The sequence below is a fragment of the Rattus norvegicus genome, chromosome 10, assembly GCF_021556685.1.
Source record: "Rattus norvegicus strain SHRSP/BbbUtx chromosome 10, alternate assembly SHRSP_T2T, whole genome shotgun sequence".
Taxonomy (NCBI): Eukaryota; Metazoa; Chordata; class Mammalia; order Rodentia; family Muridae; genus Rattus; species Rattus norvegicus.
In genome coordinates this window covers 52184565-52201825 of record NC_141543.1, presented here as the reverse complement: position 1 = coordinate 52201825, position 17261 = coordinate 52184565, and the positions used below count along the sequence as shown (strand labels likewise).

At 43.6% G+C, this 17261-nt stretch overlaps 1 protein-coding gene across 26 annotated transcripts in view; it reads left to right on the top strand.

The window, feature by feature from the left end:
- Positions 1 to 17261, top strand: part of Epn2 (epsin 2) — a 61863-nt gene that overhangs the window by 5946 nt on the left and 38656 nt on the right. For 7 of the 26 annotated variants that reach the window (XM_087574050.1, XM_087574059.1, XM_087574063.1 and 4 more), the window contains exon 2: positions 7538 to 7611. The exons of the other annotated variants lie outside the window; for them this stretch is intronic. The gene's annotated coding sequence lies outside the window, so the exon portion shown is untranslated. The remainder of the gene's footprint in view (positions 1 to 7537; positions 7612 to 17261) is intronic. 26 annotated transcript variants of the gene reach the window in all.

Here is a 17261-nt window from a genome sequence, read left to right as displayed (position 1 = left end):
TCAGGCTTGGTGGCAAGTGTCTTTACCTCCTGAGTCATCTTGTCAGCGTACGTTTTTAGCCAGTGTCTGCATGTTACTGATGCTGCCAGTTTGGGGACTAGACTTTGGAATCTTGGCCTGAGGACTGAAAGAAGGCCTGTGAGGTATCTTAGCATCAGCTGGCTGTGCAGAGGAAATCAGAATCCTTCTAAATAGTGCTCTGAAGATGGCAGGGTGGCATTTAGAAAGGAGTTTGGGTTCTCTGAGCACTGTTCCCATTTTGATTTTTCCTATTATGATTTGGAACGTGGTTACAAGCATTTCCCTGTGAGAGTTAGTTGGTTCATTTTCTTTAAAGATAGTTATGTGAGATAAAAATGGCCTTCAGAATGGCAGTAAATCCCCTCCTGTTGGAAAAGCAGGTGCATTCCTACGTGAGCAGCACCGTGGTGATGACTTTCTAGGCCTTTTAGGGATGCAGCTTGGAGAGGTGATTGTTGGTGTTGGTCTTTGGTCTTTGGTCTATCTGGGCAGAACAACTCAGAGTCATTAATCATCCCAGTGTTAATGAAAATTATTTCCTAACTTAGATCGATTTAATATTCTTTGGCGTTTATAGAATTTGAGAAAAATTTTCCCTTTTCCACCCATCACCGTGTTTCTTGCATTTTTGAAGGAACTAATACTCAGGGTTTGGCAACCTGTTTCAGGCTCAAAGTGAATGAGTAGTATTTGATTGTGTGTTTGGAGTGTGTGTTGTCTGTGTATGTTAGTATGTGGGATGGCTGTGGTGTGGTACATGCTGTGAGTTCTGGGAATGCATATGGAGGCCAGAGCGGGACTTTCCAGGTGTCTTTGTTGGTTTGTAACTGCTGTCTTGATAAAGGATCCTTAACTGAGCGTGAAGTTTGCCGTTTGGCTGGGCTGGATGGTCAGTGAACTCTTGGGGTCTGCCTGTCTTTCCCCATCAACGTGGGGTTATAGGTGTGAGCTCTATTCTGAGCTTTTCACCTGGGGATTGGAGTCCACATGTTAATAATGTGTTCCTATCCACTAAGCTGTCTCTGTAGCTCATATTTTACAGTCACTCATGTCAAATTCAGAACAAGCCTTATTGTTTTTTTCCTACCCTGAGATGTGCTGTGTGTTTCTATAACCTCGCTGTGTTCTCACAGCAGTCCTAAGAGTGGCATTTCACAGATCAGTCTCTCAGATTGGAAGGGGGCTTAGCAATGTGCTTTAATTCAGTCTGACACTAGTCTGATTTTGAAATTTTATGAAGTCATTTCTATGACAATAGCTCACACCATCCCACCTCATCTGGAAAAAAAATTCTATTGCCTTCTGAGTAGGAACCAAGAGGCGCAGGAGTATGTACATTTGAAGGACAGACAGTTTTGTGACTGTAGGTAGGATATTTGAGGTCTGGTGTCAGGTCAATGAGTGGGAATAAAATGTTTCTTGCTAACACACTTAGTCTGACCGAGAGGACAAAGTTAATATTTGTGAGAAAATTAGAAGCCATCAGTGTGTTGAGTTGTGATTTTGATTTTTGTCAGGAGACTAGGAAGGTAGAATAAAAAGATCTAGAAAACTCAGGGAGGATATCAGGTAGGGTTGAGTGGGTCTGGAAGGAAAAAGAACATTATCAACAAATGGGAAGGAATTTCCCATGGATGAATGGATTCCCGAGGTGGGCATGGGTGTGGGTGCCCTTGTGTGTACATTTGGTTGTGTGCTATGTTGAATCTGAGTTTGGATTTGATGCCCCGGGAGCTCTTGCTCCTGGTACACCTACAAGTCATGAAGTCTGGAAAGCTTTCTTAAAAAAAAAAAATGTTTCTAATGGGGCTCTTCCCGGACCAATCAGGGAGGGACCAAAGATTTTAGAAGTGTCCAGACAATTCTAATTGTGTGTATGGAGAGAGTTAGGGTAGCCTCTACGAACACCAGGGCTTGGAAGATCCAAGGGAATGGGAGCTTAGAGAGAAGAGAGAGCCTGTGTGTGAAGGAGTTGAGAGTAGAGAGCGTGGGGTTCTCTTAGTCACTGGGATTGGGCCACAGAGGAAAGGTGGAGCAGATGAAGAGCGGAAGGAAGATGGCCTCTAAACCACCTTGGAAAAGTGGGTGCTTTAGCAAAGGGTAAGGAAAGTAAGTACAGGAGGAGAGATTGTGATCTGTTGGGTAATCCTTTCCACCTGAGCCCCAGGCAAGGCGCTGGCAGAGCCGGTTCTTATCTCCCCATCAAGGGCTCCTTCCCATACTCCAGGTTGTTATAATGATTTCAGCAGGCAGTATTTGCAAAATTTGTTTTGATTTTATATTACATGGTGTTTTGCCTGGCTCTGTGTTCATTTATCAAGTACTTGCCTGGTGCCACTGGAGACCAGAAGGGGGCATCAGAACCCCTGGACCTGTAGTTAGCTGTCATGGGGTGCTGGGGATTGACCCTGGGTCCTGGAAGAACAGCCAGTTCCTTAACTACTGAGCTCTTTCCAAGTCCAATATTTGCAAAATGTAGGTTGTAAATTGCAATTCCTTTTATTGCCCCTCTGCTTTTTTTTTTTTTTTAGGTAAAGTCTTAGTATAGTTTAGATTGGCCAAAAATTTGTGACTCTCTTGCTTCAGCCTCTCAAGTGCGGGGAGGAATTAAATATGTATGCCACCATGCTCAGAAAAATTATGGTTTTGTTTGTTTGTTTGTTTTATTTATTTTTAGGCCTCTCCCCTTTGTTTTTTTATCATATGTTTTTAAAAGTAAGTTTGTACTAAAAAGTTCATAACTGATATTTAATGTTACTAGTCAGGAATAACAAGTGAGGTTTTTAGCCTAGTATTTAATGAATGTCATATCACTATGGTGCTCTAGACAGACAGGTAGCTCAGTTTATGCCCCTATTTGATGCGTACTGTACACATGTACTGTGTGTTTAGTGGTCTGGGACACATGAATTAGTAAAATTGAAGTCTCTGCCTTCAGGTTTTGAGGTCTGTAGATGTTGGCTCTTGACAGAGTGAGAAATAATGTTGGCCCTGGGTGTTTCAGCAGGTAGACAAATGTAAAAAGTGGTATTAGACGTTGATGGAATCTGAGGGTCAGAGAAAGTTTTAGGAACCAAACTGGAAGCCATCTGGATCTTGAAAGTACAGAGTTATGGGGGATAGAGGAGGAGCAGAACCAATGGTGCTGCTGTGTGTGCCAAGGGCTGGAGACATGATGCCTGGTGGAGTGGAGAATGGAAGACAGAAGGGGTGGCTGGGCAGCTCCAGCAACAACTGAGTGGGGCTGAACGGTTAATAGCTATGGTTTTATGCTGAGTGGGAGTGCTGAGGGCCCCACCCAGTCCTTACCAGAGTGGCCTGCTGCACTGCAGGCAACACAGCTTAATTGTTGCAGTGTTAAGATCAGTCAGAGTGCCATCTTCTACAGGTACTGGAGAGCTAGATGGCAACAGGTCCTATGGACCTGAGGCTTCTCCTGTAGCACTGGACAGTAAGACTATTAGTGACTGACAGTGAGAAGGGTGGGGCTGAAAGAGTTCCTGCCCCACCCTGTTTCCCAGGGCCAGAATGATAATTTATCCTGGGCGGGTGCTGACGCGACGTGCTTGGTCCTCCGGGACTAGAATGCCCACACTTAGAGCATTGTTTTCTAGAAATCCCTGGAGAATTTTATGGCCATGTGGTGAAGATAAGGAACTCTGGTAAGTTTGAGACACATGTCAGATACTGTCCCTAGCTGGGTACTGGGTATCAGGGAGATGAGATGATTCTAGCCTGCAGTTCTTGGTATGGATAAGAGAAAGATGTTGGGGTGGATTAAACCACAGGACAATCTTGGCTGTATATGTGGTGTCTCTTTTGGGTGCTACCTCAGTTTTCTGGGCTGACTTGGATTTTAAGGCCATTGTGTTGACAGTCCTGATGTGAGCTGAGGAGAGTACACTTGCTTACATTTATCAGCTTCTAGACTTCCATATTTCTTTGCTTATGGCCCAGTCTCAGCCAGCTGTGGTTGTTTTGACCCTCTTACAGCATCAGTGTGACATGACCTCACTTGTCTCCCATCTCCGTTCTAAAGGACCCTTGTGTTTCTGTTTGACCCACTGGGTGGTCTTTCCCTATCTCAAGTTAGGGGATAACGCTTTCATTCTCTTTGCTGTCTCCTTGCCCTTATAAGCTAGCAGGCTCACAGGTTCTTGGACTAGGCTGTGGATGTCTTTGGGATTAGGCCTTTGGGAGACCATTTTTTGCCCACTCTAGTTGCCAATATCAAAAGCAGATCCTATGCAGCATCCACATTTGCAGTTTCATGCACAAATGGGAACACTTAGCAGTTGGAGGTTGCACTGTTGCTTGGCAACAATGGGTCAGAGTCAGTGTGGGTGCCATCATCTCTTGTGAGTGGGGCTTGTGAGTGCCAGTTCTCTGTAGGCTTCCGTGGTACCTGCTAATTTTTCCCCCTGCTTGTTCCTCACTTTGGGAACACAAGGACTTACCAGGTCCAGTCATGGAAGTGTTCTCTGTTCAGGTGGTTGAGCTTGCCACCACCTTCTCGTTTCATTTCTTCTCTTCACTCCCTGCACTTTACCTCATTTCTTGTCTCCAGACTCTTGACCCAAAGTCTCCACTGTTTCTACTTGCACCCACTTTTCCATATCCGCCTGACCCAAGGCCCTGTGCTCTGTACTATTGCCGATGCTATTTTAGATGGTATTGTTTGTGTTGTGAGTCTTTGTTTCCTATCCCCTCCTTTTTAGGGCACCCAACTGTAGTCTGTAGTGTATTCTGGTACCTTGCTCTGGGTTTCATGCTTAGAGTTGAAAAGGAGTCCTTCTAATGTGCTTCTGGAGCCATTTCAGTCAAAGGTCAAAATCTCACAAGTCTGTGGTCAGACATCTTAGTGCCAAGCACTCCTCTGGATACTGGGAATGTGACAGAATACTAGGAGGCTGCCTTCCATATAAGCCTCATTCTAAAGAGAAAGAAAGAGAACCAGGAGACTGGGCAATGACAGTGTCAGGATGCTACTGCATGTGGGGGTGGAATCTGTTTTCTTCAGTTCCTAGGCTGGTGGTCCCATCTGCTTATCTTATTTTTGAAGGGCTGTTTTTGGAGTTCTTGTTAAAGGCATTTCCGGCAAATATCCCCTTGTGTCCAGACACTTCCTGGACATAGTTGATAACTGAAATTTTTATAGGATTCTTTACATTGGTTACTTCTTTGTACTCCTGCTTGGTAATCTGAACTGAGACTCTGATTTTCTTCTGAAGGGCCATTTTTCTGTGGCCTCCTGTAGAGGGATATGCATTAAGTGACCCTGCCTCAGGGTGGGGACACTTGGTAGAGCCCTTGGAATCTGACAGCTAAGGGTACCTGCTACTTTTATCTATGTAGAGTATAATCCAGAAACTTGGGCTGTAAATTTGGTTTCATTATGGAGGATTCAACAGATGAAAACAGCATAATTCAGTGAAACTCATCACTCAGCTTCAGCATTTTAAATCTAGGTTTCTCCCATGGATTATTCCAAAACAACCCCAAACTTTATTGATAATGGCTTGGCTGTACATCTTTGATAGATTTGGACTTTCTGTAAACTTACTTGGTGGTGATAATGGCTTAACTGCATATTTTTAATAGATTTGGACTTTTTGTAAACTTGGTGAAAATTGCCACTGTTGTTTTATTTGAGACGATTTTATTCTGTAACTCAGGCTTTCCCGTGACTCAGTGACTCTCTAAGCATTCAAGTTACAGTGTGGACAACCAAGCCAGCTTACTCTATTGGCCCTTTTAATTCTTACTCTTTTCTTTTCTCCAGACAGGGTTTTCTCTGTGTGGTCCTGGTTGTCCTGGAACTTGTTGTCTTTAGACCAGGCTGGCCTTGAACTCAAGGGATCCATGCTGAGATTAAAGTGTGCCACCATGCCTGGTTTTCATGGGGATTTTCACATGCTCCATGTTCAAAGCTGACTTTTTCCAGTTGTGAAATAATGATCTCTCTACAAAAATATTCACTTGGCTTGAATTTTGCTGTCACTTCTATTAGGGCAAAACAGTAACAGTTTTGCTATTTTAATTTTGTTACTGCAAAGTATTTATGAAGTTTACCATTGCAGCCATGTTAGACTGGGGATAGAGGTGTGTACCACCCTCTCTAATCACTAAGCTGTTTTCTAACTCTGGTTCGCCTGATTCAGACATCCCCTATGCTTATGTCATGTGGGATGTTGGTTGGCCTCTTTCCAGTTTTTTTCATGTTGTAGCATGGATCAGCACTTTACCTCTTGTTATTGAGTAATCTCTGTATGAGTAGACAACAACTTGTTTACCTTCCTGTTGATAGTCATTTGAAATTTTAATTTTGGCCATTGTGAATAGTTGCTATTTTAATTTAACTGCAAGTTGCTTAATTTGAAATGTGGTGATAGAGTTCATGGATCATGAAAGTATCACGTGTGTGGGGGTAGGAAGTGGTTTGTTTCTGTTTATTTCTACACGTTTTGGAGGCATTTAAGGGCTCGGTCTTCTTTGGGCTTTTGTTAGCTGAACTGCTCCTGTGCTGAAAAGCTCACCCTTTCTCTGGTTCTAGTCTAAGTTTCAGAGTTAGGATGGGTGTAGGACTTAACTGGTGTGAAGGATGTGTGAAATGGTCTGAAACTTTGCTCTTGTTTTCTGAGATAAACTTGTGTTTTCATGGGATTCATCCCATGGTTCCAAGTCAGGGTCTTTGTTTATTTAGCCTACAAAGTTATAAGTTTGTGTTTTCCTGGAGCATGTACTGGGTCCTAGAGATAGGTCAAGTCAGTCCTTGTCAACTCAGTGGGTTCTGGGTGGGTGTGATGGAATGGTCTGCATGCTGGGCACTGCTTTCTTATAGGAGTTACTGGGCAGCAATGAGTTGATAGTAGGCACCTTCTCAAGGGCTGCTTCTAGAAGACAGTGGCCCCATGCTCTGTTGATGGGGACTCATTCATCTCCATCCATGGAGTTGGGGAACATATCATGTGTCCATTTTGGAGGATTCAAAGAATCATTCATCTCAGGGTCCAGGATGAGGAAAATCCCTTTGATTTTTGATTTGTTTTCCACTTGTACTGAGTGTAAATCCACTTGACTTGAGGCTTCTAGGAAGCTCAGTTCAGAGTTTTCTTTTAATCCTCCCTTCCCATTCCCCCAAAGACAGGGTTTCTCTGTATAGCCCTGGCTATTCTGGACCTGCTTTGTAGGCAAGGCTGGCCTCAAACTCACAGACTGATTCTGCTCTGTTTTACCTCGGCCTGGCTAAGGTACTGGCTGTTTATACAAAGTCCTCTAAGATTATTAAGGATGTAGGATCCCAGTCTTTCTATATAGGGCCATAACTTATATCACCATGATGAAAAATATACAAGAGAAAAGTGTAGCTGACCTCCGCAATCATTTTAAGTGTCAACAAACCTTTAGAATGTCTGTTTTAGCAGACTGGGGTCAGATAGACAGGGTATGAACTCTGTACTAAATACTGAGGTTAAAAATCAATGAGATCTGTCTTTGCTTCTTCCCGATCTTTTAGTTATGGCCTTCCTTGCTCCAAGGTTTGGGACAGGACTCTGATTTTGCACATCTTAGGACCCATTTGTGGATAAGGTAAGTCAGTATATGGCCAGCTCCTTGACAGAGTAGTGGGTAGTAGGGAGGTGGTCAGAGTAATCAGGGCTTCCTGGTTAGTGTGTGACTGGCTTTGGGAAGAAGGGACCTTTTTTGGCTTTTGTGACCTGTCTTGGGAAAGAAAGAGACAACAGATAGGAGGATAGAAGATGGTTAGATGGGTCTCAGTTCTGAGGCTGTCCACTGCTGTTCAATTCAACGTGCTCAAGTATGCCAAAACCACCATATTTTGTGGTTTTACTTTGAGTTTCTGACAAAGATCATCAGAGAAATTTGGAAGTATATACTGAAGACTTGACCTAAAGGCTTGTTAAGTCTGACAGTTGTCAACTGTGACTACTATTTATTGATTTCAGACTTATTTTTGTCAGTTTATATCCACCACCCTCCCATTCTCCTACCCATGGGGTTCTGGTGGCTCACTGTCTGTGAGGAGGTCTGAATTTTTTTTCCCTTTCTAGGAGAGCTGTCATGCCCCCCACCACGTGTGGGGGGTTAGTAGGTTAGCAAGTCCTCAGAGGCCTGGGTCAGACGTGAGAGGACCTTTGTGAGAAATAGAGGACTTGGGGATGACCTGGAAGTGTTCTGGTAGAAGGAATGAGCAGTTTGGGGTGCTTTGGTGCTGTTGCTGAGCTCTAGGGTGTAGAGCGAGAGTAGCAGGGCTGGGGGATTAAGGCTGAGTTGTAGAACCAAACTGTTGGCACTGCTGCATGCTCTTTGGAGGCTTCCACAATGTGGTATAGTGGCCCTTTGGGCAAGGTTCCTGAATAGTCACTGGCTCTCATTTTCTCTGTCTTCATGGTATAAAAGAAAAGAGTCATTTGCTGCACAGCACCAAGTGCCTCTAAGACCTTCCAGTCCAAGTGAGAGCAGCATTGCACTGAAGGTCATTTTCTCTTGAGTATGTGTTATCCCTTTGGTAGGCTATGTTGGCTTAACAGGCTTGGTCCTTTCTCCTTAGCCTGTTGCTATTTTTTTAAGGGAAAAAAAAAAAAAAAAAAAAAAAAGCAGGAGTCCCAAAAAAGAGAAAACAGGCCTGTTGCCCAGGAAATGTGTTTGCCTGAGGCTAACTGTGGTACAAGCAGGGAGCTGGAACAGGCTGTGGGCCAACCAGACCTCTCCATGACATGCTGTGCCTAGTCATTTCCTTCTGGGGTCCTTGGCATTCATTCTGCATGTGGATAAATCAGAGTTGTATGAATCCCTGTGAATAAGTTTTGTGGTGAGAAAATCCTGGGTGTCTCATGCAGTGGTGCTAGGTCTACCTGGCTGGTTCACAGACCCACCGCCAGTGTGGATGTGTATGTATTGATCTCCCCAAGACTTGATTATCAGTAAGCTGGCAGGAACCTGTGTGCAGTGTGTCCAGCAAAAGGTACGTTTGAAAGCTACATTGAATGTTTTAAAAAAAATTTATTTGCTAGGCACATAAAGGCTATAATAAAAGACTTACAGAGTTTGTTTAGAAGAAAAACAGTTTAGAGCTCAGACAGGAGAATTGTTTTTCTTATCAAGAAAGCACAGTCTGTGGTTACTGATGCTTAGTCAAGCACTCGGTACTTCTGCCCTCTGAGGCCCATGGAGATAGTTTAGAGTAGTTTGTTTGGTCTGAGGTTTTCTCCTTCTGGTGGATGATGTGGGAACATGATTTTGTTGTGGCTCTTGGTGACTGAGAACAGTAGCTTGATGATCTTCCATGCTTTGAGCTTTAGGCCACTTAGGTCTGTTTCCTGATCTAGGGGAAAGTTGAGGGGCGACTGAGGTGGAGATGTCTTTGTATTGAGAGATAAGCTCTTGGGGTAGCAGCTCCTCTCCATTTGCTCAAAGAGAGGATAAGTTGATTGTCCTTGTCGTTGTCCTTCTCTCTGTTGTGTCTACTGAGCTCCTGGAGAGTGAGCTGTGTGTCTGTTTGGTTTGCATGTTCCAGTTTTGTGCCCAGGCCTGCCGGGGATAGGTGCTGGGTAAGCCTGGTGCATGAATGGCTAAACTTAAGGGAGCTTGAGTGACCTGGCACTTTGTGAGAGCACAGACCTGCTTAGGATACCCACTAGGTAGGATTTGTACATGGCTACAGGAGGGCCCACCAGTGGGAAAACTGAGGCTAGAATGGACTGTGGTGGAATCCACTGAAATGGGAAGCTGGAAGGGCTTGGAGGGGAGCCTCACTAAGGGAGGAACAACCTTAGGAAGGCCGGTACCTGCCTGCCCCTAGCTGGCCATTGTTGGTGCCTACCTCTCCCTTGCTCACAGCAGGACGCAGAGATCACAGTGGGGTCTGAATTGGCACTTGCTTAACTAAAGATTTTGGTGTGGCTCTGGTATTTCTTTTTTTAAATCAAAAAAAGTGGATAAGACGTTCAAAAAAATTTTTAGTGAAATGCTCAGTTATAAATGAAAGGTTATTAAAAGACTTCAGGGGCCTGGTGAGATGGTGAGTGCCTTAAAGCACTTGTAAGTTGATTTCTACATCTGCACTGTGGCATGTGTGCTGCCCAATAAATAAATAAATAGACGTCATAAAAAAGTATACTTTGGGAAATATTTCCCTTCAGTCCTGATCACCTAAGTTCTGCCTGCCGTTTTCCTTGGTAATTACTTGGTAGGGTAGCACATGTGTGGCTTTTTTTCCCAAATTCTTTTTTTTTTTTTTTTTTTTTTTTTCTCTTTTGGAACAGGATCTCACCAAGTAGCCCTGGCTGCCTCAAACTCACAGAGATTCACTTGCTTCTACTTCTTAGCTGTTGGGATTAAGGCTGTCTGCCTCTACTCCCAGCTTTTTTCCTCTTTTTATCAAATAAAAGCATATTGTTTATAAATCTCAGCATTCTCATTTCTTTCTATTACTTTTACTTTTTTTGAGGAGTGGTGGTGGTGGTGCCTCACAGAATAGCCCTGGATAGCCTGGAACTCACAGAAATGCAATAGGATCAAGGATGTGGGTGTTTGCTTTGCTCTGTGTGTGTGTGTGTGTGTGTGTGTGTGTGTGTGTGTGTGTGTGTATGTGTGTGTGTTTTCAACCACCCCTCTTCTGTTTGTATGCATGGAGATTTGCTGATGTGCTATGCTAGCTCATGTGCTTGTGGAGGCTAGAGGTAAGCACCAGGTGTCTTTTTCTCACTTTCTACCCCATCCATCCATCCATCCATCCATCCATCCATCCATCCACTTTTGACATTTATTGATTCTGTCTATGGGCAGGTGTGTGCTGCATCGTGGTGCATGTGGAAGTCAGAAAGACGACAGAAGAGTTGCTTCTCTTTTTGTGTGGGTTCTAGGAATTTAACTCAGGAAATCAGGTCTGATGGTAGGTGTTACCTCTGGAGTCATTTTGACAGATTGTTCGGATTTTCTCCAGTGTTCACATTGCCTTCCCACCAACAGTATGGCTGCTCATTTCCACCACAGCCTTGCCAGCCTCAGGTAGAATCACATGTTTAGATTCCTGCCGACCTGACAAATGTAAAACGTGTTTCAGTATAGTTTTAATTTGTATTCTTCTGAAGTTGAGCTTATCATACTATCACATGTTGAAGGACTCTGTGGATATTTTAAAATTTTAAAGGTTCCTTTCTTCCTGTCTGTCTTGGAGACAGGATCTTACCATGTAATTCTGGCTGCCCTGGAATTCACTACCTAGATCAGGCTGGCTTCAAACTCACAGAGATCTGCTTATCTCTGCTTTCTGAGTGCTGGGATTGAAGCCGTGTCACTGTGCATGGCTAGGATTGAGGCCCCCCTCCACCCCCGGCTGAGGATCAAACCCAGGGCCTACCAGTGAGCTAAATCCCCAACCTTAGGATTGAGGGTTTTGTTTTTGTTTTTGTTTTTGTTTTTTTGTTTTTTGTTTTTTTTTTTTGGGGGTTCTTTTTTTCGGAGCTGGGGACCGAACCCAGGGCCTTGCGCTTCCTAGGCAAGCGCTCTACCACTGAGCTAAATCCCCAACCCCTAGGATTGAGTTTTTTAATTGTGTGTATATATGTGTGTCTGTGGAGTCCAAAGAGGCCACTGAACGTTGGAGTTCCTTGGAACTGGAGTTGTATGTAGCTATGGGTCTTTTAGTGAGGATATTGAGAATTGAAGCTGGGTCCTCCAAAAGAAAAGTCGGTGTTCCTAACTGCTGAGACATCTCTCCAATGTCTTGGATTTCTTTTTTTTTTCCCTTCTTTTTTCTTTTTAATCAGAGCTGGGGACCGAACCCAGGGCCTTGCTCTTGCTAGGCAAGCACTCATGTCTTGGATTTCTTTCTTTTTTTTTTTTTTTTTCCCCCAGAGCTGAGGACTGAACCCAGGGCCTTGTGCTTGCAAGGCAAGCGCTCTACCACTGAGCTAAATCCCCAACCCCATGTCTTGGATTTCTTATCCTACCACTTTTACAATACCCAGTTTATGCTTCATCATGCTAGACGCTACCAACTAAGCCATATCTCCAGCCCTTAAGTTTCTTTCTGTATTTGTGGATCATAGGCTAGTTTTATGTTGCAGATCTTTGTCAGCACTGGACTGGAGTTGAGGACTGGTGGTCTCATTTGTGGCTCATCAGTGAGAGCACAGAGCCTCATCCTTCCAGCTCAGTGGCTCCGTTTAGTTCATGAAGTACTTCTCCAGCAAAGTCTCAGACCCAGTACTGGGGGCTGCTTGCGTTAGCTCTGGGTATAGTGGTAGCACTTGGTCAGGTAGGTGGTAGACACTAACCTTAGTTTGTGTGAACAGCAGGACATACAGGGTCTGTGACTTTGCTGTAGACTCTTGAGGCATGTGTGGTGGAGTTTGGTTTTCTTGGGAGACATGAAGATGCTTCAGGATTGCCCAGTTCTTCTGGCCTTGTTTTCCCCCCATGGTGCAAGGAGGAGAGGAGGCTGGAGTGAGAGAGGCTGATATGTAGCCACCCACATTTTGAGGACAAGTCAACTAACTGTTCTTTGTTGGCCTCATTGTTGGAGTTTCTAAAGCAGAGAGGGTGTTTTTTTTGTTTGTTTGTTTGTTTGTTTGTTTGTTTGTTTTTTTGGCAAAGGAAGGAGCCTTTGGGCATGTAGGTCTGCATAACTTGCAGTTGTCAGTGCTAAAATGAGCCCCTAGATTGTTATTTTTCTAAACAAAGCAGGACAGTGGCAGTATAAACACTAAATTAAAACATTTAGCCAATTAGTAGAAAACCAAATGGAAAATAACAACTTTCATTTCCTTTTGATGCTTTTGTTTTGACATTTGGCAACATACTTCTAATCTTTAAAGAATTAAATTATGGTATGCAGACGTGTTTGTCTATGCTTGTTAAATTTAGTATGAAATAGACTCCTCCTCCTGTCCCATGTTAGTCTGCTCTGTTTTGCTTTTCTTCTGGAGACGGTATGGTCAAGGGACCAGTGGGACAGAAAAGATCAGTCAGAATCCTTCAGGCTGCTGGGGATCCCTATAGTGGAATAGGTGCTGTTAGTCTTTCTCCCAAAGCTCTCAGGCCCCTTGCTGATGCTTATAGACTGGTCCTAATTTATAAATGAGGACACATTTTATAGATGGGGTACGTGGTGGTGACTAGGGGTAGGTAGACAGTAATCTTTTTGCCCTTGCTGAGTTGTTTTTAAAGCTGTAACATTATCCATGTACCGTGGTAGGGTTTTGTTTATTTTGTTTTTGAAATAGGATCTGTGTATCTTAGACTGGCCTGACCTTACAGTCTACATACAATACTATACAGTCTTCTTGAGATGATGGAATTATGGATGTACACAAACACCCCACTTTTGTTCTTGATAGGCACTGCTTTACATTCAGTGAGGGTATGGAGGGTAAGTGAGTCCATAGGAGAGAAGGTGGGAAGAATGTGAGTAGGTATGGCTGTATTCATAGCCTGGAGGTGTCATTCACTCTTTTTTTTTTTTTTTTTTTTTTTTTTGGTTCTTTTTTTTTTTTCGGAGCTGGGGACCGAACCCAGGGCCTTGCGCTTCCTAGGCAAGCGCTCTACCACTGAGCTAAATCCCCAGCCCCGTCATTCACTCTTGTAGCAGATGTATGCTAGCACTTGGCCAGGCCCAGCGTAAATCAGTATGGAGATTATCCACCAAGAGTCTTAGTTGTCAGACAATGCTGAGTCTAGGCAAGTTCCTGGGCCTCTCAGTCCTTTGTCCAGACCTGGGCAACAGGTGGTAAGATCGCAGATAGGTAATCCCTCACATTATTGGGGCCTCAGATCTGTTGTGGGATGGATGTGCAGTTGCATGTGTACAGGGGCACCTGCACTATTATTCTTGAGAATCCTTTAGTAGAAGGCAGGTCTTATCTGTTACCATGTGAAAGCGAACCCCTTTGCACCCTACATCCTGATTCCTTATTCTTCCTTGGTCCTTCCAGGTGAACATGTTGACTCCAGGCTCCTCCATGCCTTTCCCAGTACTAACTGTCACTTGCTACATCTGTTTTTGGGATTGTCATGACTAGCTGAGTCGGTTATGAAAACTAAGCTCCTGCTTCTTAAGCCTCTTCATTATTTGCTGTTCTGGGCCTTGGACCTTATGACATATAGTTATCAGGAGTCTTTGATCATGGTGATTTTGATGGCTCTCCTTGCCTTTTCTCACTTTTCTTGCCCTATCCAGCTCTTCTCATTGTGGCATTCGAGTTGTGTCCTGTCTTCGTCGTCCCCACCTGGCCTCTGTCTGTACTCCCTGATGAAGATTTCACAGATACCATTCTGACTAAAAGAAACAAACAGACAGACAAACCCATTTTTAGTAGCTTGGCTGTTGGTAGTATTTCCTAAATACCTTCCAGTGTTGTGAAGTTCAGCGGTAGTTTTCATAGTTCCTTATCAGCCAGGTGGTAGCGTTGTACCCCTTAAATCTCAGTGTTCAAGGCAGAGGTAGGTGGGTCTCTTACTTTGAGTCCTGCCTGGTTTACAGAGTTCCAGGACATCCAGAGATACACGGAGAAACCCTATCTTGAGAAGCAGCAACAATGAACCAACAACAACAAATAGTTCTTTCAAATGCCCTCATACTTTGGCAGTTCCTCAGAGGCACACAATGAACATGGGGATCCAGCAGTTCTACTCAGTAGAACTCCAGTCGTATATGCTCAGGAGAAAATGTAGCTATACAGTATTTATACTTAGATGTTCATAGCATCATTATTCATAATATCCCCAAATTTTAATCAGCCAAAATGGATACACAAATGTGCTGCATTTATATAGATAAGCAGCGCATGGTACGTCCATGCAGTGCCAATCATTTAGCCACGAAATAGAGTGGCTCACTGATGTGGCATGAGTGAGTCTTTATTTTTGGGGTCAAGGTGTCTCTGTGTATTCCTGGTTGTCCTGGAACCTGCAGTGTAGACTAGGTTGGCCTTCAACTTAGAGATCCTTCTGCCTCTGCCTCCTGAGTACTGAGATTAAAGGTGTGTACCACCATGCCCAACTGTATGAGTCTTGGAAATAAGTGGGAAAAAAAAAAGCCAGACATAAAAGGCTGTATATTGCTTGGTTCCATTATATATAAAGAAATCCATAAAGACAGAAAATAGATAGCGGTCGCTAGGGATCTAGAGGTAGGAGGGCAATGACTAGTAATGGATAACGGGGGATTTGAGAAAGATGAAAATGATCTGGTTTGGTAATATTCTAATCTGATGGTAATGCTTGTACAAGATTGTAAATGAGCTGGAACAAAACTGAGTTGTCTGCTTTAGGGTGGTGAAATTTTCTGCTGTGTGATTCTTGTCAATAAAAATAACCACCTTCCCGTACCAGAGGGATAACTAACTGATTTCACATATATTGTTACTCAAAACAGGTATTTGAGTTTAAAAGCAAGTTATTGAGTAAAGAAAATCACAGCTAAAGAGACAGTTCAGTTGTTAGGAGTACTTGCTGCATAGGGACCTGGTTTCAGTCCCCGTATCCACATGTCAGCTTAAAACTATTTGCAGATGACCTGATGTCCTCTCTGGCCCTGACGGCAGTATGTGCGTGATACATGGATGTACATACAGGCAAACTCTTTTACACATAAGAAATCTTTTAAAAAATCCCCCAAGTATTAAAGTGGTAGTGGGTTTCCATTTTTCAGAGAGTCCAGCGTTGCGTAAGAACTGTCACTGTTAGTCATTGGCACTGTGAGGGAGGGAATGACAAGTGCCTTGAAGGGGAATAGCAGGCTGGTTGGTGGGGCTTTGGCTGTACAGCCTTGCATTTTCCTGATGTGTGCTTGTCGGTGGTTGGCCAGCTGCTTCCTCTATTGCCTTTTCCTGCCTTTCCAAGGCTCCCTCTTCTTCCATTAGACGCTGGCGCAGTCTCCCTTCTCCTGGGTAGGGCCACAGGGGTCCTGAAGTCCTCCCTGCCCGTCTCATCAACTGTCTGGAGTGCCCACTTGAGTCTGTTGTCTTGTGTGGGGTGCTGCCCTTTAATCCAGAAAAAAGGTGTTATCTTACATGTTCCTGAATACCTTGTACTTGGTGCCCTTACCATCCATTGTGTAGAAAGTGTCCTCTATTATCAACTAAACTGCCAATACATGTATATGATACTTCATGTTGTAAAATGGAATGGCAAAAATAGTTTAAAATACAGTGCAAAAAGCACTTGGGCCTTAAGATTGAACAGTTCTAGGATTGAGCTGTACCTTGTGTGGAGTGACGGGGATGAAGCTTGGATATAAACAAGTGGTTGTTTTGGCTTGCAATGTGAGGTATAGTTGTTCTTATATTAAAGTAAGGAAATAGTCACATTCTCAGTGGGGCCTGCCTATAGATAACCCTAGCTACTGAGAAACTGAGGAGAATAGCTCATACACAGGCATCTGAGATTAGCCTGGGTAACTTAGTGTAACCCTTCTCACCCCACCCTCCCTTTAAAAGTATGTTTGGCAAGATAGTTCAGTCAGAAAAGGCTATATAGACCTAATAATCTTGAAACCATGGAATGTAAGAGAGAATCCACTCTAAAAAGTTGTCTTCTGACCTCCATGTATGGCTTGCATGTGTGCCCATACTTACATATACAGAAAATAAATTAGATAATAGCAAGGGACTGAAGACCTAGGCCTTAAGCTCTTGCCTCAAGGTAGAGAAGTGAGTAGGGAAGTGGGTCCTCCTTTGACCTTGTGGTGCTTCAGACCTTGAGGGCTATGGTGCCCTGGAACTCACTTGTCTGTGTTGTATATCTGGTTTGTTCATAACCTCTTTATATCCAGCATACCAAATAGAACATTATACAAATAGAAAAGCAGCCAAAAGACATGAGTGCTTGTTCCCTCATTTCTTGGGACTGCTGATGGTATTTGAATAAGAGAGAGAGACTGGGTGATGTCACAAACCTTTAATTCTGGCACTTAGGCAGAGGCAGATTTCTTCATTATGAGGCCAGTCTGGTCCATACAGTACCCTGTCTCAAAAAAAAAAAAAAAAAAAAAGACAAAATGGCTAAGCAAATAAAATGTATTTATGGCCACTCACAATCTGAATGAATTGGATCCTTGGAATATACATGGTAGAAGGAGAGTTTACTTGTACAAGTTGTTCTCTGACGTAGATGCATGCACAGACATGCACCCCGTGCACGCAGAGTTTCATACCAGTCAGTGTTGAACAGTAGATAAAAACCTGGGCTACCTCTGAGGAAAAAAGAAGGAAGCA